The following is a 25,358-nucleotide window of genomic DNA, read 5'->3' on the forward strand; positions in this document are numbered from 1 at the left end:
TCTCTGAGTAGAATAATGTTGCCTTTTTTTGAAAATTTGGATATTTCATTATGTAAATTGTCAAAAAAGTCTGATTTGCAGTGTCTTGAGTTTGAAGATGGATGATAAGTGAAGCACAAGTAAATGTCTCTTGTAAAGTTAAAAAAGTTCTCTTTCATTATACACCATAGCATATCCTCAAAAGGTGTATCTTCAATTGTGATGCCCTTTTTAAGATGTTGTTGTATGGCAATTGATATTCCTCCTCTTCGTTGCTTGTTCCTTGTTATAGAGTAACAATAGTATCCAGGTATGACTATAGTATTTGAACTCAACCATGTTTCTCCTAGACCAAAGATATCATGGCAATTTATATTTGCTATAAAGTCATCATCTTCTAATTTCCTTCCTAAACATTGAATGTTTCAATAGGAAATTGATAATGTTCTTTTTGAAGTATTGAAGATGAGTTAATACGGGTACAAAGTTACGACTTGAAGAACTGGATCATGAAAATCAGAGGTCGAGGATCGGTCTAGCTGGAATAACAACGTGGTCCTGGTGACACGTGGGATAAATCAGAAGAGCGAGTGAAGACAAGGTTATTCAACGAGTACATCATATTGGAACAGATTCACGAGAAGCACGGCGGCTTATTACCAATAATAGCCATGTTTAACAAATTCGCGACAAAGAAAGTTTACTGTCAATCAAGAAATTAGTTACTCATGAACAAGTTGGGCCTCTCTAAGTGTGCTACGTCTGTTGGAGTAGAAGCTAATGAATGTATTAGACTTGCATGCAGTTTCCTTTGGGGTGATTTCGCGGTTACAGGGGATTTCGCGTTAACACCTCCATTTCGCTAAGAAATTAATCGTCCAGACTGTGCCAGTCTACTTTGTTCCTTCTACATGCATAACGTGATTTGTTTGCTAGTGCCTTTATTCTTAGGTCAGACAATCATTGTATGTTACGCAATTTTCGACCGTCAGCTTTTGAATTAGTGTAACATGTATAATATGCAAATCTGGTAAAAAGCAGTGGCCATGACAGATTGTATATTTATTTTAATTGGCTACGTATTTTGAATAGCATAACGATGCCATTGATTCAAGAGGGTTCCGACTTTTGTTTGACAAGGAGTCTTAATTTAATTTGCAATTAATTTTTGTTAAATCTAGGTATGTAAATATTAAATAGCGTACAGTTATGCATTCAATCTTTATGCAGATGAGTCTACTTAAGAAGTAATTAGTACAAATTAATAATACAGTAGTACAATTATTTCTAGGGACTAAAATATTCAAATTAAGCCTGAAATGTTGTTGCAACTAATTAACATATCTAACATTATAAATGTGTATTGTATCTAAAGCCAATGAGACTCACAGTGTGTTATTGCAGAGTGTGGTTTTTGAGATATAGTGCAAAGTATAATTCCCAATTAAGAAAGTAATTAAACTAATTATTATCTGCAATATTGCTCCATATATATAGTTATTAAATGTATTGATCAGATAACGTGACCAGTGTCTTCGATAATCACTGGTTGAACGTCTCTAACTGGATTAGTGCTCCAGATATGATAGTTATGCATTTTAATGAGATCACAGATCATGACATGTGTTGATCATAACAGAAAAATGATTTCGTGTTTTTTAACTATCCTAAGACAGGCTTTCAGGTTAAAATTTAATTCAAGGGTTATATAGAGTTGTGGGGTCCTGATGATAAGCGGTTTATATAGCGGACTGCTACGGCTATACAAATGTCAGGTAAAACATGATAGCTAAAAGAAATGCCATTGGTTAACAGCAAACCCCATAGTTTTGTACCACATACCAAGAAACGAGACGTGAAACGTATGTGAATTAAATAAACGTTTGATTGTGCTTACTCAAGTTGGCATACGTGAACTAATTAAATTAAATGTATTTAAAACCGCAAAATAAATGGTAAAAACTACGAAAACAGTACATAGTTAAATCATAAACATAGAATACACTCTAACGAGAACAGAAGTAAAATTATTACGACTACCAGATGAAACAATTTTTTTGCCATTGAATATTCGAAAATATTCGAAATTAAGTTGCACGAAAACAGCTTCTGAACTCGTTTTGCCGTCATTTATCTTGAATTGGGAACAGCCAAACACCATTAAATGGTTTATAATACAGAAGACAGTGGGAAACTCCTTTGGGCAACGGGTTTGGGACGGTCTAGATGAAGAGGCTACTCAACGTGTGGCATAACAATTATGAAACATACCAATACGTACGACGCAAAGTGTGGTATAACAATTATGAAACATAACAATAGAGACGACGCAAAGTGTGGTATAACAATTATGAAATATAATAATAGGGACAATGCAAAGTGTGCTATAACATTTATTGGACATAACAAAAGGGACGACGCATAGTATGGTATAATAATTATGAAATATAATAATAGGGACGATGTAAAATGTGGTATAACAGTTATGAAACATAACAATACGTACGACGCAAAGTATGGTAAAACAATAATGAAACATAACAATAGGGACAATGCAAAGTGTGGTATAACAATTATGAAACATACCAATACGTACGACACAAAGTATGGTAAAACAATAATGAAACATAACAATGGGGACAATGCAAAGTGTGGTATAACATTTATTGGACATAACAATAGGAACGATGCAAAGTGTGGTGTAACAGTTATGAAACATAAAAATAGGGACAAGGCAAAGTGTGGTATAATATTTATGAAAAATCACAATAGGGACGACGCAAAGTGTGGTATAACAATTATGAAACATACCAATACGTACGACACAAAGTATGGTAAAACAATAATGAAACATAACAATAGGGACAATGCAAAGTGTGGTATAACATTTATTGGACATAACAATAGGAACGATGCAAAGTGTGGTGTAACAGTTATGAAACATAAAAATAGGGACAAGGCAAAGTGTGATATAACATTTATGAAAAATCACAATAGGGACGACGCAAAGTGTGGTATAACAATTATGAAACATACCAATACGTACGACACAAAGTATGGTAAAACAATAATGAAACATAACAATAGGGACAATGCAAAGTGTGGTATAACATTTATTGGACATAAGAATAGGAACAATGCAAAGTGTGGTATAACAATTATGAAATATAATAATAGGGACAATGCAAAGTGTGGTATAACATTTATTGGACATAAGAATAGGAACAATGCAAAGTGTGGTATAACAATTATGAAATATAATAATAGGGACAATGCAAAGTGTGGTATAACATTTATTGGACATAAGAATAGGAACAATGCAAAGTGTGGTATAACAATTATGAAACAAAACAATAGGGACGACGCAAAGTGTGGTATAACATTTATTGGACATAAGAATAGGAACAATGCAAAGTGTGGTATAACAATTATGAAACAAAACAATAGGGACGACGCAAAGTGTGGTATAACAATTATGAAACAAAACAATAGGGACGACGCAAAGTGTGGTATAACAATTATGAAACAAAACAATAGGGACGATGACAAGAGTTGTATAACATAACAAAAGGGACAACTATTAATTAGTAGGTTGACTACTTATCTAGCCTTCTGTCAAATCAAGAAGTGAAATAAAGTAGAATTATAAACTGAATATAATATGAATATAAACTGAATATATACTGAATATAATCTGAATATAAAATGAATATAAACTGAATGTAAAATGAATATAATCTGAATATAAACTGAATGCAAAATGAATATAATCTGAATATAAACTGAATATAATGTGAATATAAACTGAATGTAAAATGAAAATAATCTGAATATAAACTGAATGTAAAATGAATATAATCTGAATATAATCTGAATATAAACTGAATGTAAAATGAATATAATCTGAATATAAACTGAATATATTGTGAATATAATCTGAATATCAACTGCATGTAATCTTAATATAATCTGAATGTATACACTGAATATAATATGAATATAAAATGAATATAATCAGAATATGATACATACCAATAGGGACGACGCAAAGTGTGGTATAACAATTATGAAACATAACAATAGGGACAATGCAAAGTGTGGTATAAAATTTATTGGACATACCAATAGGAACAATACAAAGTGTGGTATAACAGTTATAAAACATAACAATAGAGACGACGCAAAGTGTGGTAAAACAATAGTGAAACATAACAATAGGAACGATGCAAAGTGTGGTGTAACAGTTATGAAACATAACAATAGGAACGATGCAAAGTGTGGTATAACATTTATGAAAAATCACAATAGGAACGACGCAAAGTGTGGTATAACAGTTATAAAACATACCAATACGTACGACGCAAAGTGAGGTATAACATTTATTGGACGTACCAATAGGAACAATGCAAAGTGTGGTATAACAATTATGAAATATCCCAATACGTACGACGCAAAGTGTGGTATAACAATTATGAAACATAACAATAGAGACGACGCAAATTATGGTAAAACAATTATGAAACATAACAATAGGAACGATGCAAAGTGTGGTATAACAGTTATGAAATATAACAATAGGGACGACGCAAAGTGTGGTATAACAATTATGAAACAAAACAATAGAAACGACGCAAAGTATGGTAAAACAATTATGAAACATAACAATAGGGACAATGCAAAGTGTGGTATAACAATTATTAAATATAATAATAGGAACGATGTAAAGTGTGGTATAACAATTATGAAATATAATAATAGGAACGATGCAAAGTGTGGTATAACATTTATTGGACATAAGAATAGGAACGATGCAAAGTGTGGTATAACAATTATGAAATATAATAATAGGGACAATGCAAAGTGTGGTATAACAATTATGAAATATAATAATAAGGACAATGCAAAGTGTGGCATAACAATTATTAAATATAATAATAAGGACAATGCAAAGTGTGGTATAACAATTATTAAATATAATAATAGGGACAATGCAAAGTGTGGTGTAACATTTATTGGACATAAGAATAGGAACGATGCAAAGTGTGGTATAACAATTATGAAACATAACAATAAGGACGACGCAAAGTGTGGTATAACAATTATGAAACAAAACAATAGGGACGATGACAAGAGTTGTATAACATAACAAAAGGGACAACTATTAATTAGTAGGTTGACTACTTATCTAGCCTTCTGTCAAACCAAGAAGTGAAATAAAGTAGAATTATAAACTGAATATAAACTGAATATATACTGAATATAATCTGAATATAATCTGAATATAAAATGAATATAATCTGAATATAATCTGAATATAAACTTAATATAATGTGAATATAATCTGAATATCAACTGAATATAATCTTAATATAATCTGAATATAAACTGAGTATAAAATAAATATAATCTGAATGTATACACTGAATATAAACTGAATATAATCTGAATATACACTGAATATGATCTGAATATAAACTGAATATAATCTGAATATAATCTGAATATAATCTTAATATAATCTAAATATAATCTGAATATAATCTTAATATAATCTTAATATAATCTGAATGTATATACTGAATATAATCTGAATATGAACTGAATATAATCTGAATATGAACTGAATATGAAGACATGTTTCAATGAACTAGTAATGAGTGGATAACTTTGTTTTGACTATGTTTTTCATCTGATTTAAAACACGGTGTCATAATGTGTTTTGTGATGTTACCACAGGTCACTCTGTGTCATTCATTGCGAAAATTACTCAATAAGAAGTTGTTTAAAAACAAAGCGACTCGTCGGATTGTTGGTCTCGTTGAGGGCGTGATTTGTTTAATTCGTAAGTTAGTCGAAGGATGGTCGAGGTGTTGAGCATAATTCATTTTGCATTATTTATTTCAGATTTCCTGGACGTCTTTCCTTTTTCTTTGTGGTCTTCTACAATTTGTATCTTCTTTAGGATATCCTGCAATGCTCCCGCTTTATTGATTAAGTGTTTATATTCAAGTTCAAGACCTTCCTGAAAATCAAAATAACACAAACATAATTTTCACATCTTATACAACGAGAAAACATGCATATAATCTTCATATTATATGAGAGTACGTGAAACAATACATGTACTGGTAATCTTCATATTATATGAGAGTACGTGAAACAATACATGTACTGGTAATCTACATATTATATGGGAGTATGTGAAACAATACATGTACTGGTAATCTACATAGTATATGGGAGTACGTGAAACAATACATGTACTGGTAATCTACATATTATATGGGAGTACGTGAAACAATACATGTACAGGTAATCTACATAGTATATGGGAGTACGTGAAACAATACATGTACTGGTAATCTTCATATTATATGAGAGTACGTGAAACAATACATGTACTGGTAATCTACATAGTATATGGGAGTACGTGAAACAATACATGTACTGGTAATCTACATATTATATGGGAGTACGTGAAACAATACATGTACTGGTAATCTACATAGTATATGGGAGTACGTGAAACAATACATGTACTGGTAATCTACATAGTATATGGGAGTACGTGAAACAATACATGTACTGGTAATCTTCATATTATATGGGAGTACGTGAAACAATACATGTACTGGTAATCTATATATCATATGGGAGTACGTGAAACAATACATGTACTGGTAATCTACATATCATATGGGAGTACGTGAAACAATACATGTACTGGTAATCTTCATATTATATGGGAGTACGTGAAACAATACATGTACTGGTAATCTTCATATTATATGAGAGTACGTGAAACAATACATGTACTGGTAATCTACATAGTATATGGGAGTACGTGAAACAATACATGTACTGGTAATCTACATATTATATGGGAGTACGTGAAACAATACATGTACTGGTAATCTACATAGTATATGGGAGTACGTGAAACAATACATGTACTGGTAATCTACCTATTATATGGGAGTACGTGAAACAATACATGTACTGGTAATCTTCATATTATATGGGAGTACGTGAAACAATACATGTACTGGTAATCTATATATCATATGGGAGTACGTGAAACAATACATGTACTGGTAATCTACATATTATATGGGGATACGTTGAAACTTACATATATATTATTTATTTATTTATTTATTTATTTTCAGATACTTTCAGATCTGATGGTCTGGATGACATTATTATCGGTTTTTGTTTTAGTTATTTATTCCATCAGGCAACCTGAGTCTGTATTCGTAACCATGGCAATTAGTTACAGCTGCGGAAGCTCAATGACAGCATCAACATTAACAACATTAACAAGTGCGTAATTCCCAAATGGGAATATGATAATAAAGTACTAGTATTTATTATTGTTAGGCTGCAGTCGAATATTGACACGGATTCGATGTGCTACAATCCATTTATCTGATGTTTTATTTCATTCATTTGTCACTATTAAATGTCGTTTTTGCTGCGATTTAAGGACTAATGTAGTGTTTGAAAGAAACACAAAATGTTAATTGTGCATATTTGTTGATCGTAGTAACCATACTCTGTATAGACTCTATGCTATAATGTAAAACTGCATTCTGTTCATAACATTGCATTACACTAGACCGAATTACAGAAAGCTAAATTTAATTCACATTTAGTTCAAATTACAGAAGTTAAAGTCATTCACGTTTGTAAAAACTGGACATTATCTCGTATGCCGAAAAGATCATTCACGTTTCCTGTACTAGTGAAAGTAAACAACAGAAACATAACTAAAAGCTGTTACAACATTAATAAAACAAACAAGTTAAATGTCATTGCCGTGACTATGTGCCAACTGCAGAATAGCACCGCTATCGAACTGATATCTGACAAACTCAGGATTGGGAGACAGGCTTCCATTGAGCACCGCTATCGAACTGATATCTGACAAACGCAGGATTGGGAGACAGGCTTCCTGGGGGTGTCGTTGTCGAACTGATATCTGACAAGCATATAAATTGAAAACTCCATGAGTTAATCACTTAGATTTAATTAAAATACAGTGTATTGATGAGATTAAATGTCATTTATGACTCTTGTCACATATGGTGGTTGCCATGACAATATCAATTCTCCTATGAGTCAGTTGTTTCCTTGTCTCGCAATAGAGAAAAAACACAAACAATCTAAGTCATTCACTTCTAAGTCAGCTAGCTGCAAACAACTAAGTGAGCCAACCATACCATACGCAGTTATGAGAATATAAGTTTACCGATACCTAACTATCAACACATATTCACAATAAAGAAAAGAGCCAAACGAAGCAGAACATCACGAGTATGTTCTTGGTATCTGCTTAACACTCCAAAATTATGAGTGCTTTAGTTATACTGTCAAATCCTTTCCCATCCATTCTTCAACATAAACTTCAACAATTTATAACACACATAAGTGCATATCTTCATTTATAATAATGCTGATTTAAGTATTTCAACATAAAATGTATAGTTTGGGTGAATGTAGAGACTGAATGTCAGGTTTCAGTGGCTGTTAGAGTATCACCTTGTCTGTACGTGTATGATATTTTTTGTTGTTGATGGAAATGACTTCTTTATTTGTTCATGCTAAATATTATCATTAAGCTGACTTGAATAAATTACATTACATCATGTTTATTAAATTAATATGGTATTTTTATAACATTTATAGCGATCCGTATTACACAAATATTATATTATATGGAATAAAATTCAAATTACGATAACAATTTATTTATTTTAATACAGAGACTGTCGTACGCAACATATTACATTACGCATTTGTAAAAAAAAAAAAATACTAGTGTACTTGCCAGTAATAATAACTGCTCTTCGTGTGTCTCCCCTTTAAGCGTAGTGAGTGGATGTAGTCTTACCGCCATTTGAAGTTGTTCTTCTCGGCTGAGATTTGCATCCTCTAGGGGAGATGGCAGCAAGGCCGATCTGGCTACTGGAACGGCAGACATCGAGAGTAGTACTAGTCATGTCACGTCATTCTGTGTGGAATGCTGTATAATTCACGATTAACAAATAACGACCAATGAACAAATACCGAACAAAGGTGATTAGCTGTTCAGCTGTCAGCGGTACCGACGTATGACTACACATCATGCATCCATTATTATAATGACTGAGGGCGCCAGACACATTATTTACCAACGTAGGGATCTGCAATCGCGTTTGTGTTGAATGTTATTTATATTTTTTCTCAGAAATCCAGTAGCCCTCTAAATTTTACTTATGTTCATGTATTCACAAGAAATCAGACTAGACTAGCTTTAAGATATTTTCTTTTCATCCAACTAACATACTCCTTAACTTATATTTATCAACATTTAAATTCTAATTTCATTATTTATTGTATTACTCTTTTACCGCTGTCATATAATTATTATTTGTGACAAAACATAACATAAAAACAAAATGGATGCATGAACAAATAAATTACTGAATTTTAGCCAAAAAATGACCGTGCATTATCTACAATATGTTTCACGGACTGCACTACAATTTTTACATTGTGGCCTGTACTGAGCTATGACGTATACACCGTGGCATGGGCAGCACTATAATCATATTTTCTCTCACAGACCAAAATGTTAAAAAAATCCCTCCAAAGTGTCATAAAAAGACAAAACAATATCAAAAAAAGAAAAAGTGATAATGATTGTTAGTTGCTTCGTGTATAATTAAAAAAAAAAAGTATTTCAAAATTACAACAGAAACACCCACCAGACCCGATTATTCATAATAGATATTTAAACAAATTCTAGAATCTAGTCAGAAAAAAGAAACATGCCCTAAAACAGTTAAAACTGAATGAGCTTGAACATTCAAAAAGTGATCCATCTAAATTTTGGAAAATACTGAATAATTTAAACAATGACAGTATAACACATTCAGATAATTTCCCCTGGGGACTGGTTAATTTACTTCAAAAAAAAATTAAATTGTAAACAACACTGCTCACTCTAAAAGGTGAAAACAAGAAATGGTTTAACAGAATCATTTTGTTCAAATATCGGAGTAAAACAAGGATGCAACCTTAGCCCAAGTCTGTTAATTTATTTATTAATGACCTGCCTGATATTTTTGATATTGATCACTGTGACCCACCCTGTTACACAACACACCCATTAATTGCCTTCGTCATGTAGACGTCATCGTGATTCTTTAAAAATCCAAGAAGGGATTACAAAACTGTCTGTATAAACTACCTGCCTACACATCAAAATGGCAGTTGACAGTCAACAAGATGAAACGAGAATAATGATATTCAAAAAGTGATATTCAATAACAGACTCCTTAACAAGGAAATAATCTCTTATGAAGGAAAAGAAATATATAAATATAGTAAAATATTTCAATTATCTTATCTTGGTTTAATTATGAGCCAAATGGTAAATGCAAAAATGCCATGATTAAAAACCAAAATTGGATCTGGTAATCTGGACATGTCCATACTACTGTCACTGTTTGATAAACTTATCAGACCAGTTAGTGTGTATGGGAGCGAAATTTGGGGAGAACAAAGTTCTACAAAATCAATTGTAGAGGACATCCAGCTTACATACTTATCGGTACATTCTTGGTATTTCAAAAAACACATGAATCATGGCAATATATAGTGAATTGGGAAAATTACCTCTTGACTCTTTTATTAAGAAACAAATGATAAAATATGCCAATCGTATTGCAAACTCCACAAATACTCTACTTCAAGAAGCATACTATATCAATAAAATTATTAAAAGTAAATGGTTTAAAAAACTTGATTCAATAAAACTAAGAACCTACAAACTATTTAAAACCAAAATTGAACAAAACAACTACTTAACAAGTATGAAATACAGTGAACTTCGCAAATCCTTAACAAAATTTAGACTTTGCAACCACTGTCTGAAAATTGAAATAGGCCGGCATACGGGATTGGATTTTAAAGACAGAGTCTGCAATATGTGCGACAATGACCATGTTGAAGATGAACAACATTTTGTTTTAAATTCTACTCGTTACAATGAAATAAGGTTAAAACTTTACATTGTAGCTAATACATGTTTACCAAATTTTGACAAACTTAGTAATGAAAATAAATTCATATCATTACTAAGTGATGAGAAAATTCCTTAAGCACAATATTTAAAAACTGTTTTAATATAAGACAGCAGCACCTCCATAAACTAAGCCAGTAACACATTCCTTGTATACAATTTTTTTATGCTTTATGTTTCTATACTTTCATGTAGTTATTTTTCTTTTACTAATATCTGATTTGTAACCCTTTTCATCCCCTCCGCTACATGGACAGCATTATGACATGTATATCGCTACGTGGACTGAACTATGACAACCACATCGCTACATGAACTGCACTATGACACATATATCGCTACATGAACTGCACTATGACACATATATCGCTACATGAACTGCACCACAACACATATATCGCTAGATGGACTGCACTATGACAACCACATCGCTACATGGACTGCACTATGACAACTCCATCACTACATGAACTGCACTATGACACATATATCGCTACATGAACTGCACCACAACACTTATATCGCTACATGGACTGCACTATGACAACCACATCGCTACATGGACTGCACTATGACAACCACATCGCTACATGAACTGCACTATGACACATATATCGCTACATGAACTGCACTATGACACATATATCGCTACATGAACTGCACTATGACATATATATCGCTACATGGACTGCACCACAACACATATTTCGCTACATGGACTGCACTATGACAACCACATCGCTACATGAACTGCACTATGACAACAACATCACTACATAAACTGCACTATGGCACACACATCGCTACATGAACTGCACTATGACACATATATCGCTACATGGACTGCACTATGACACATATATTGCTACATGAACTGCACAATGACCACAACTTTAATGATACACCCTCAACACTACCATACCCTGTTGTTAATCCAACCGCTCCAACCCATCAACCTACCTTTCAGTATAGTGGGGCAGCAGGACCTCAGGCTAACATGATCTCTTCACACCAAATCCGAAGTGTACCTGTATTCACGGGTAGTCCAGACGGTAAGATTCTGATTGAGGACTGGGTAAGGGACATGAACTATTTGTTAAATGTTGGTGCTATGTCATCACAGTCAACCTGTAGTGATAATGGTAAGGCAGCTAAATCAGATAAAAGTAAACAAGATGGTGGTGCAAAGTCTGAGATGTCTGAGGTAACAGAGTTGTTAAACGAATGGCACTATGACACATATATTGCTACATGAACTGCACTTTGACATATATATATATCGCTACATGAACTGCACTACAACACATATATCGCTACATGGACTGCACTATGACAATCACATCGCTACATGAACTGCACTATGACCACCACATCGCTACATGAACTGCACTATGACAACCACATCACTACATGAACTGCACTATGACACATATATCACTATATGAACTGCACTATGACACATATATCGCTACATGAACTGCACTATGACAACCACATCACTACATGGACTGCACTATGACAGCCACATCGCTACATAAACTGCACTATGACAACCACATCACTACATGTACTGCACCATGACACATATATCGCTACATGAACTGCACTATGACACATATATCGCTACATGAACTGCGATATGACACATACATCCCTACATGAACTGCACTATGACACTTATATCGCTACATGAACTGCACTATGACACACACATCACTACATGAACTGCACTATGACACATATGTCGCTACATGAACTGCGCTATGACACACACATTGCTACATGAACTGCACTATGACACATATATCGCCACATGAACTGAACTATGACACATATATCGCTACATGAACTGCGATATGACACATACATCCCTACATGAACTGCACTATGACACTTATATCGCTACATGAACTGCACTATGACACACACATCACTACATGAACTGCACTATGACACATATGTCGCTACATGAACTGCGCTATGACACACACATTGCTACATGAACTGCACTATGACACATATATCGCCACATGAACTGAACTATGACACACACATCGCTACATGAACTGCACTATGACACATATATCGCTACATGAACTGCACTATGACAACCACATCGCTACATGAACTGCACTATGACACATATATCGCTACATGAACTGCACTATGACACATATATCGCTACATGAACTGCACTATGACACACACATCACAACATGAACTGCACTATGACACATTTATCGATACATGAACTGCACCACAACACATATATCACTACATGAACTGCACTATGACACACACATCGCTACATGAACTGCACTATGACACACACATCACAACATGAACTGCACTATGACACATATATCGCTACATGAACTGCACTATGACAACCACATCGCTACATGAACTGCACTATGACACATATATCGCTACACGAACTGCACAATGACACACATATCGCTACATGAACTGCAATATGACAAATACATCACTTCATGAACTGCACTATGACAACCACATCGCTACATGAACTGCACTATGACACATATATCGCTACATGAACTATGACACACATATATCTACATGAACTGCACAATGACACATATATCGCTACACGAACTGCACTATGACACATATATCGCTACATGAACTGCACTATGACAACCACATCGCTACATGGACTGCACTATGACAACCACATCGCTACATAAACTGCACTATGACAACCACATCACTACATGAACTGCACTATGACACATATATCGCTACATGAACTGCACTATGACACATATATCGCTACATGAACTGCACTATGACACATATATCACTACATGAACTGAACTATGACACACACATCGCTACATGAACTGCATTATGACACACACATCACTACATGAACTACACTATGACACATATATCGCTACACGAACTGTACTATGACACATATATCGCTACATGAACTGCACTATGACCACCACATCGCTACATGAACTGCACTATGACAACCACATCACTTCATGAACTGCACTATGACACATATATCACTATATGAACTGCACTATGACACATATATCGCTACATGAACTGCACTATGACACACACATCACTAAATGAACTGCACTATGACACATATATCACTACATGAACTGCACTATGACACATATATCGCTACACGAACTGCACTATGACTCATATATCGCTACATGAACTGCACTATGACAACCACATCGCTACATGGACTGCACTATGACAACCACATCGCTACATAAACTGCACTATGACAACCACATCGCTACATAAACTGCACTATGACAACCACATCACTACATGAACTGCACTATGACAACCACATCGCTACATGGACTGCACTATGACAGCCACATCGCTACATAAACTGCACTATGACAACCACATCACTACATGTACTGCACCATGACACATATATCGCTACATGAACTGCACTATGACACATATATCGCTACATGAACTGCGATATGACACATACATCCCTACATGAACTGCACTATGACACTTATATCGCTACATGAACTGCACTATGACACACACATCACTACATGAACTGCACTATGACACATATGTCGCTACATGAACTGCGCTATGACACACACATTGCTACATGAACTGCACTATGACACATATATCGCCACATGAACTGAACTATGACACATATATCGCTACATGAACTGCGATATGACACATACATCCCTACATGAACTGCACTATGACACTTATATCGCTACATGAACTGCACTATGACACACACATCACTACATGAACTGCACTATGACACATATGTCGCTACATGAACTGCGCTATGACACACACATTGCTACATGAACTGCACTATGACACATATATCGCCACATGAACTGAACTATGACACACACATCGCTACATGAACTGCACTATGACACATATATCGCTACATGAACTGCACTATGACAACCACATCGCTACATGAACTGCACTATGACACATATATCGCTACATGAACTGCACTATGACACATATATCGCTACATGAACTGCACTATGACACACACATCACAACATGAACTGCACTATGACACATTTATCGATACATGAACTGCACCACAACACATATATCACTACATGAACTGCACTATGACACACACATCGCTACATGAACTGCACTATGACACACACATCACAACATGAACTGCACTATGACACATATATCGCTACATGAACTGCACTATGACAACCACATCGCTACATGAACTGCACTATGACACATATATCGCTACACGAACTGCACAATGACACACATATCGCTACATGAACTGCAATATGACAAATACATCACTTCATGAACTGCACTATGACAACCACATCGCTACATGAACTGCACTATGACACATATATCGCTACATGAACTATGACACACATATATCTACATGAACTGCACAATGACACATATATCGCTACACGAACTGCACTATGACACATATATCGCTACATGAACTGCACTATGACAACCACATCGCTACATGGACTGCACTATGACAACCACATCGCTACATAAACTGCACTATGACAACCACATCACTACATGAACTGCACTATGACACATATATCGCTACATGAACTGCACTATGACACATATATCGCTACATGAACTGCACTATGACACATATATCACTACATGAACTGAACTATGACACACACATCGCTACATGAACTGCATTATGACACACACATCACTACATGAACTACACTATGACACATATATCGCTACACGAACTGTACTATGACACATATATCGCTACATGAACTGCACTATGACCACCACATCGCTACATGAACTGCACTATGACAACCACATCACTTCATGAACTGCACTATGACACATATATCACTATATGAACTGCACTATGACACATATATCGCTACATGAACTGCACTATGACACACACATCACTAAATGAACTGCACTATGACACATATATCGCTACATGAACTGCACTATGACACATATATCGCTACATGAACTGCACCATGACACACACATCACTACATGAACTGCACTATGACACATATATCGCTACACGAACTACACTATGACACATATATCACTACATGAACTGAACTTTGACACACACATCGCTACATGAACTGCACTATGACAACCACATCGCTACATGGACTGCACTATGACAACCACATCGCTACATGAACTGCACCACAACACATATATCGCTACATGAACTGAACTATGACACACGCATCGCTACATGAACTGCACTATGACAGATACATCGCTACATGGACTGCACTATGACACACATATACCTACATGAACTGCACAATGACACATATATCGCTACATGAACTGCACTATGACACATATATCGCTACATAAACTGCACAATGACACATATATCGCTACATGAACTGCACCATGCCACATATATCGCTACATGAACTGCACTATGACAACCACATCGCTACATGAACTGCACCACAACACATATATCGCTACATGAACTGAACTATGACACACACATTGCTACATGAACTGCACTATGACAGACACATCGCTACATGGACTGCACTATAACACATATATCGCTACATGAACTGCACAATGACACATATATCGCTACATGAACTGCACTATGACACATATATCGCTACATGAACTGCACTATGACACATATATCGCTATATAAACTGCACCATGCCACATATATCGCTACATGAACTGCACTATGACACACACATCACTACATGAACAGCACTATGACACATATATCGCTACATGAACTGCACAATGACAACCACATCGCTACATGAACTGCACCATGCCACATATATCGCTACATGAACTGCACCATGCCACATATATCGCTACATGAACTGCACAATGACACATATATCGCTACATGAACTGCACTATGACACACACATCGCTACATGAACTGCACAATGACACACACATCACTACATGAACTGCACTATGACAACCACATCGCTACATAAACTGCACTATGACACACACATCGCTACATGAACTGCACAATGACACACACATCACTACATGAACTGCGCTATGACAACCACATCGCTACATGGACTGCACTATGACAACCACATCACTACATGAACTGCACTATGACACACACATCACTACATAAACTGCACTATGGCACACACATCGCTACATGAACTGCACTATGACACATATATCGCTACATGGACTGCACTATGACACATATATTGCTACATGAACTGCACAATGACCACAACTTTAATGATACACCCTCAACACTACCATACCCTGTTGTTAATCCAACCGCTCCAACCCATCAACCTACCTTTCAGTATAGTGGGGCAGCAGGACCTCAGGCTAACATGATCTCTTCACACCAAATCCGAAGTGTACCTGTATTCACGGGTAGTCCAGACGGTAAGATTCTGATTGAGGACTGGGTAAGGGACATGAACTATTTGTTAAATGCTGGTGCTATGTCATCACAGTCAACCTGTAGTGATAATGGTAAGGCAGCTAAATCAGATAAAAGTAAACAAGATGGTGGTGCAAAGTCTGAGATGTCTGAGGTAACAGAGTTGTTAAACGAATGGCATGCAGTCAGAATGAGCAAGCAAAAAATGCTGGCTCTTGAACAGCGAATAGAGGCCATGACTTCTAAACCTCAGCCTTGTGCAACATATATGGGTATTTCAGATTATCGGACTCGCCCCAGTCGCACTGAACCAATTACTTGTATTAATTGTGGTAAGGAAGGACTTATCAGTAGAGGGTGTGTTGAACCAACTAGGATGAGAGAGAATGGTGTTAGACATAATCCTTTAAACGAGTAGAGCCTGTAATTGAAGGGCATGTTACAGGTGACCTTGAGAGAACCAGTCCTACTGAGACAGTTACTGAGCAGGCATGTTTGAGCCAATCTAATGTACATGGTGTCCCGGAACGAGAGTCTTCACTGACTAATACTTCGGTCAATTCACAGCATCAGTTAGTTGGTCCAGCTAATGAGGACATGGTTGTGGTTAATGGTGTGTCTTGTTGTGCTCTTATTGATACAGGTTCACAGATCACTTCAGTTATTGAGACATTTGTCCAACACCATCCTCAATTTTGTCACCAACCCTCTGGAGTCTAGTAGTGTTGTCATTGAGGGAGCTACTGCTCACTTGGTACCGTATAATGGTGTTATTTTTTTTTGTCTTGAGTTTCTTGATAATTGTTATAAAGGTGTCCCAGCTTTTGTAGTTCCTACTACTGATTGTAGTAGTAAGGTCCCCTTGCTCATTGGTACAAATGTTATTAGGGCCAGTTGCACTCACATGAGAAATACTCTTGGTAAATGCTACCTGACTAAAGTAAGGAACACTTCTTCTGTATGGTACAGTGTCTAAAAAGATACAGCAAAGGCTGAAGTTAGAGACCCTGGTGGTTGCATTGATGAGGCCATATATACTGGATGACGACCGTTATCCATTCCAGCTGAATCGGAAGTGCATGTCAAATGTAGTGTTCCAAGAATGCCTGGAAATCAGTCTTTCACTGTACTTGTTGAGAGACCAGCCGACAATGGTAAACTTGACAGTATTGCAACAGCGAGGAGTTTGAGTAAGGTAGAGGATATGGCCAAGTAGTGGTGCGAGTATGCAACCTGTTGGCTAGACCTGTGAACATTTATAGCAACACTGCATTGGTGTCTTTGCATATAGGTGTGCATGTGGAAGAGGTACTGTCTGCCAACCCAAATGAACCTACAAAGATGTCTAAACCTGCTGAGATGAAACACAAAACTACGCGAAAACGTACTAAGGGTAAACCTTCGAGTGATCAGCATTGTATGTCACAGTGCTAAACAGCAGTGCAGATGGACATCCCAGGAGTAGATCTGAGTGGTGCAGCAGTCAACAGTCCCGATGAGCTCAGACAGTTACAGGAGTTGCTTGGGCGTAATAATGACGTATTTTCCAAACACTCCCTTGACTATGATTGTACCTCTACTGTGAAGCACGAGATCCCACTCATTGATGATAGGCCACATCACATAATTCCTCCTGCTCAGTATCAGGATGTAATGACTCATCTTAAAGACATGGAGGATTCAGGGGTTATACGTCCAAGTAACTCACCTTATGCTTCCCCCATCATTGTTGTTCGTAAGAAGGATGGTAGTTTGCGAATATGTATCGATTATCAGCAGTTGAATTCTCGCTCAGTGTGGGATGCATATCCTTTGCCAAGGATGGATGAGGCCCTCGAAGCTCTTGAAAAAATGAAGTATTTTTCTTCACTTGAATAACATCAGGTTACTGGCAGATAGAAGTAGCTGAGAAAAATCGTTACAAGACAGCATTCACTACCCTGATGGGTCTGTTTGAAATAAATCGAATGTCCTTTGGGCTCCAAAATGACCCTGCTAGTTTTTTCCGCCGCATGATGTGATGCTTGGGGGATCAGAACTTTTTTTCTCTTCTTTTGTATTTAGATGACAATGTTGTCTTTTCAAGCACTTTTGGGGAATATTTAACTAGATTGCAGTTGGTGTTCGACAGGCTTAGACAGCATAAGTTGAAATTGAAGGCAAAGAAATATCATTTCTTTCGTGAGGAGGTTAGATATTTAGGGCATGTCATTACAGCAAATGGTGTCACTACGGACCCTGAAAAGATTGACAAGGTGAGGGCATGGAAAATAACCAAATAACCGCAAAGAAGTGCTTCAATTGCTGGTTATTTACTGGTTATTACCATAGATTTGTGAAGGGCTGCTCTGAAATTGCAGTGCCACTGAACCGACTGACATATGGGGATGCTCGGAAAAAAAGGTAGAAAACACCAGGAGAGGCTGCCACCGTTTGAGTGGACCGAATGTGAATCTGTCTTCTTGATGCTGAAAGAGAAGATCACCACAGCACCCATTCTTGGTTACCCAGCTCATAAGTTAGAATTCCTTGCTTTGGAGTGGGCTGTAACTGTCAAACTGAGAGACTATCTCTATGGTAATGTGTTTACTGTCTGGACTGACAATAATTCTCTGGTTTATATAAAAACTACTGCTAAGTTAGACTATATTGGTCCGCGATGGATATCTCAATCAGCCATGTTCAATTTTGAGATTAAGTACTGCCCTGGTAAGAGTAATGCTAACACAGATGGTTTATCGAGAATGCCGAGAGAAGATGTCGCTTAGAGTAGTCAAATCAGTGGTGATGAAAAAAGAAGATGGTAATGGTGACAGCAAATCATAGATAGATAGAAAGTTAAGCAGAAGGGAGGTTCCGAGACTTTGCCTGGTTTGTCCTCTCTAGAAATAAGTCTGCTCCAGAGAGATGACTCGGTTATTGGAATAGTGTTGGTGTACAAAGAAATGAAGAAGCGATGAGAAAGAGCAAATAAATCCAAAGATACCAATTTATTTTTGAAACCGTGGGAAAGGCAGCTAGTTTTGCCTGAAAAATTGAGGAAACAAGCAGTGTCCGCATGATGAAAATGGTCATTTGGGTTTTGAGAGAACCGTTGACATGGTGAGAAAGCGATATTACTGGCCAAAGGTGCAGTCATATGTGAAAGACTGGTGTACTACCTGTAAACAATGTGCATTGAGAAAGGCACATCCCACAAGTACACGTGTTCCTCTTGTAAATATTTGTACTCAGGCACCAATGGAGTTAGTCTGTATTGATTGGTTGGCTCTTGAAAGGTCTAAAAGTGGTGAGGAGAATGTCTAGTAGTAACTGAACACTTCAGCAGGTATGCACAGGCTTTTGCTACCAAAGACCAGAAGGCAGAGACAGTTACGAGGGTTTTGTGGAGTGATTTTTGTTATTCATTATGGTTTCCCGAAGCGCATTCATCCTGACCAGGCCAGAAATTTTGAAAGTGCCTTAATAAATGAACTCTGCTCTGTTGTTGGAATAGAGAAAAGTAGGACAACTCCTTATCATCCTCAAGGGAATGAAATGACGAAAAGGTTCAACACATTACTGAATATGTTGGGGACCCTTGACCCTTTAAAGAAACAGAAGGCGTACTTGGGACGCCTTGCTCACGCATATAATGCAACTCGCGATGATTCTACTGGGTTTGAACCCTTCTTCTTGATTTTTATCCGACGTGCACGACTGCCTATTGACTAGGCGTTTGGTGTTGAGGACTAGTCAGACAAACCTGAGGTAGATTATGAAGTATATGTGTCTGCAAGGGCGACTAAAGTGGTCTTATGGAGAAGTACTCCGGAAAGCAGAGGTGTACAGAGGGTCACAGAAGAGAAATTATGACAAAAAGGCGAAAGAAGGCCTTGATCTGTATCCAGGAGACAGAGTCCTTGTGATAGACACAACCCCTCTGATATGCAAACATAAACTTCATGATAAGTGGGAACCTGTACCGTACGCTATAGTGTCGAAACGCCCAGATGTCCCAGTTTACCTTTTACGAACTGAGGATGGACAAAAAAAAAACGCACATTACACCAAAACATGTTGAAACCTTGTACATTCTTGTACAGGTGGATGTGACACACATGAAGATAATATTGATTATAATGAGTTAGTTGAGGACAATAATGAGCATACTAGTGATGAGGAAAAGAGTGATAGTGAAAGTAGCGATGACTTTGTAACAATTCATACTTTTCCTTGTGGTAATGTAGTAGATAGAAGTGAACAGACGAGTGTGCCTAGTACAACAGAGATGGATAATAATGTGACACAGGATACTCAATCTTTGGGGATAGCTAATGATCTGGAAGAAGTATCTCCCCCTACTAAAATAGTGTCAGTAGGTTATGTTGATGTTCATGATGAATATGTAGAGCAGCTGGAGGCGAGGTCTGTTGATGCCGATGCCAAGGAGTTCTATGACCTAAATAGTATTTCTAATGGCCCTGCTGCTGAGCCAGATAACATGCAAACTAATTCTTTGTTAAATGATAGTCCCATCAGCGATGTTAAAGTAACTACACATGTTGAAACTAATTCTTTATTAAATGACAGTCACCTTGATAATGCAAATGTAGCAAAGGTGAAGCTAAATCCAAGGTCATCGGAGTAGATGAGGTATCAGGGACAGCAAATTTGAAAAGCGAACCTATTCGCTACCCTTCAAGACACAGAAAGGCTCCCGATAGACTAGTTTATTATAGTATGGCCTTAATATGTGAACTACTGAGGAGACAAAAGTTAAACTAGTGGTATTGTTAGTAAGACTACTAGTATTGTGTTTTATCCCATTGTTCTGTATTGAGTTTATATGACTGAGTAGTTGTTGCTATTGTGTTCTTTCCTTGCCTATTGGCAGATAATGTTCAGCAAGAATAAATAACATTGATTTGCAAGTTTTAGAACTGGGAAGGCCTACAAGAGTTGGCATATTGTTTTTTGAAATGTTAGTACTGGTAGTGTGTGTTGGACATCTATAAAATTTGAATTTGTTTTTGAACTGTGGTACTACGACTGTAGTGCTGGATGTGTATGCTCATCATCTATAACCAATGTACTTTTCTTTCTTTCTGAACTTAGAGTGTATAACCTTCGTCTGTAACTTGAGTTAGGAGTTTTGAACGACAAGGATGTCGTTTTAGATAGCCATGGAGTATGTGACCAGTGTTCATGGAACACATTAGTTTTATTATTTTAGTGTTTTTTTTTTACCTTACAGAATCTTGTTATCTAGTTTAAATTATTGTACTTAACAAAAACAAACGTTTTACCGAGATCACCTGTGATAGCGCATTTCATAATATGTGGGTTCTTCTGCGATGACCTTTGCCTGCCTGCCCCGCCTGCCATCTTTTGTGTGTTTCTATGGGTTCGAAGGAGAAATAGAGCTCAGCAACGTACAATCGGTTCATCAATCAACAATTGCAATCTCTGGTGTGTTATTATATTTTCATGTATGATCACCCAAAATTATATACAGCGCAAATCTCGCATGTCCGACTGACCGTCGAGAAATCCTTCCACAATATAATATAATTATCAGGTTATTTTTGTAAATTTAATCGCTACCGCACAATTTGTGAACGAATGCAATGTACAACAACGTTTTTCTTATCAGCGTTTTTTTTGTCATGTTTAGCCTTTGCTCCTTCGGTACTTCGCGGTCTTTCGTTTTAGTGAGTCGAAACACTGCTGACGAAACAAGCCAAGAAACACATTTTCATCACCCGCACTCTGATTGTACCACAACTCCCAAAATCCGTAACTAAATAGTATTACTGTTAATGATTTGTTTGCATAATAATCCATCAATTTAATTGTTAAAATTGGATTTTCACTTGACTTTTTTGAATTTTGATTTTGAAGTTTTTCTTTTAAATTGTAAGATAAACTGTTATTGTGTTAATATTCACTGATGAGTCTACCGGGGATTGAACTACTTGTTTTAACATTAGTTCAAGCGCAATTCCCATATCGCACGTACATTGAAAACACATTTCGACAATTGGCGTGGCGCCCTCTAGCGTCAATATCAACATATTATCAAGAATACGATAAAAACACATGTTATTAAATATAACTGTAGATGATATCGACTTACTGTTGTTGAACATTACTTGAATCATGGAGCTGTGTATTGGTCGCATGGTTCATTCCACTGTAGTTGCAGTTTAACTCGAGGATTTGATATCTATTATTACTCGTATTTTAATCTCGATCCGCTTTCGTTTGATAAGTTTGCGCATGCGCACTAACTTTAGTCGTCTTCGTGAAAACGGCTGGTTGGAGCAAGGTGGAGATTGGAATCATTTCCGTGTTAAAATACTGGGTAAGTTATGATAAGGTATGATTATGACAATATCCAGTTACTTTCTGTAATGTCGTCACTATTACCCGGGTTTGTAGTAGCATAGAGGGATGGAGGTTACCTCCATGGTAGTAGTGATGGGTGTGACTACTGACTACCGCAGCAGTGTGACTAAAACCCCGTGTTATTGTTATTGTAGCCCTGTGTAAAGCATTGTTCTGGGAGCGAGAACAGACATGTAAACATATCCACTGACCATAGTCTGAAAGTGTTCATTTTATATTACAATGACAAATGTATGTCCATGAATATTTTCTTAAATACACTATCACAGAAAAAAAAATACTATGTATAAATATGCAAGGAAAACGGAAATACTTGCAGCAAAGCTTGTAAAATATATTTCCCCCTTTAAAAATTAATTTGTAATTTACTTCTTTGCTAGCAGATTTGACAGATTGTTACTTATCCAAATTAAAAATAAATTTAATACAACAAAAGATATACATATCGATAAGTTTAATTTTCCAAATCATTTAAATCAGCTAATTTATACTACACTATCATTATAGTTATTCAATAATTCACGTTTATATACCGTTTTAAATAAAGAACAATTGAAACAATTTTGAATGTTACAATAATAAAACACATATGTGACAGTTACAGTGTTGAATCTCCAAGTGGAAATAAGACTTCAGTGGTGACAATTAACATAGTATTTTCCTTCTGAGAAGTATAAATTCTAGTAAAATTCTTTGTGTTCGTATTAAATCATTTGTAGTTGTGTTTGTGAATTTGTGCCTGTGTCTTTGTACAGTTTCAGACATTTCTCACCCATTTGTTTTAGTATATACCTAGAGTTTTTACTTTGTGCCAGCCAGTGCTTCCACAGGTGGAAAAAATTACAAAAAAATCCTGTCCTGCCATGGCAATGGACAACAAAATGATTGTTTTCTTCATCAGCGGAACACCCATCAGCATACCAGCTTGTATCTATTTTTGAAACTATTTTTAATACTGGATTGTAAATAGTTTATTTCTGTGTTTTGTGTCAATAACTGTAATGGACAATCAGAAATCACAATTTGTGCTTGGTCATTGTTACTGTGCAATAAAGGCACTCTGTTTAAATGTGCTATAAATCAAGGTGTTGAGTCATTGATGTTGACAGAAACTGAAAAACATTAAAATTTTTCCTTCTCATCTCATCACAAAAAGAACAGTATTGTATCTGATCTTTTTTGTTTTTGTTTTTAAGATGAAATGAATTGACGTACATGTTTTTGTATTTAAGATAAAATGGATTGACGTGCATGTTTTAACTGTACAAAAATGATATTTTTTTTATTACATTGATATGTTTAAATTTCTTTAATTTTTACTTAAATATCAGTTTTTAAATCGGTTAACATTTGTAAAATGTTCATTTTTTTTCATGTCACAGATATAATGGCACATAGGGATTAACAGCTTTCTTCCTTTTCGTCCCCGCTTCAGTTACCTTCAATTTTAAGCCATATAAATGTAGGTAAACG

General features: G+C 36.1%; 1 protein-coding gene and 2 long non-coding RNA genes across 7 annotated transcripts in view; 1 reads left to right on the forward strand and 2 right to left on the reverse strand.

Moving 5' to 3' along the window:
* Positions 1 to 1,846: 1,846 nt before the first annotated feature.
* Positions 1,847 to 9,108, reverse strand: LOC144355434 (uncharacterized). Its single transcript, XR_013421221.2, has 2 exons — positions 8,810 to 9,108; positions 1,847 to 6,001 (listed from the first exon to the last, which is right to left on the reverse strand). It is a non-coding gene; the product is annotated as an uncharacterized LOC144355434 (long non-coding RNA).
* A 13,588-nt stretch (positions 9,109 to 22,696) lies between these two features.
* Positions 22,697 to 23,681, reverse strand: LOC146739197 (uncharacterized). The gene is made up of 2 exons (XR_014930471.1): positions 23,614 to 23,681; positions 22,697 to 22,875 (listed from the first exon to the last, which is right to left on the reverse strand). It is a non-coding gene; the product is annotated as an uncharacterized LOC146739197 (long non-coding RNA).
* A 48-nt stretch (positions 23,682 to 23,729) lies between these two features.
* LOC102806946 (ferric reductase 1-like) overlaps positions 23,730 to 25,358 on the forward strand; it is a 188,111-nt gene continuing 186,482 nt past the window's right edge. For all 5 annotated transcript variants that reach the window (XM_085503521.1, XM_085503522.1, XM_085503523.1 and 2 more), the window contains exon 1: positions 23,730 to 23,841. The gene's annotated coding sequence lies outside the window, so the exon portion shown is untranslated. The remainder of the gene's footprint in view (positions 23,842 to 25,358) is intronic.

Source organism: Saccoglossus kowalevskii, chromosome 9 (assembly GCF_978046115.1).
Source record: "Saccoglossus kowalevskii chromosome 9, keSacKowa6.1, whole genome shotgun sequence".
Classification (NCBI taxonomy): Eukaryota; Metazoa; Hemichordata; class Enteropneusta; family Harrimaniidae; genus Saccoglossus; species Saccoglossus kowalevskii.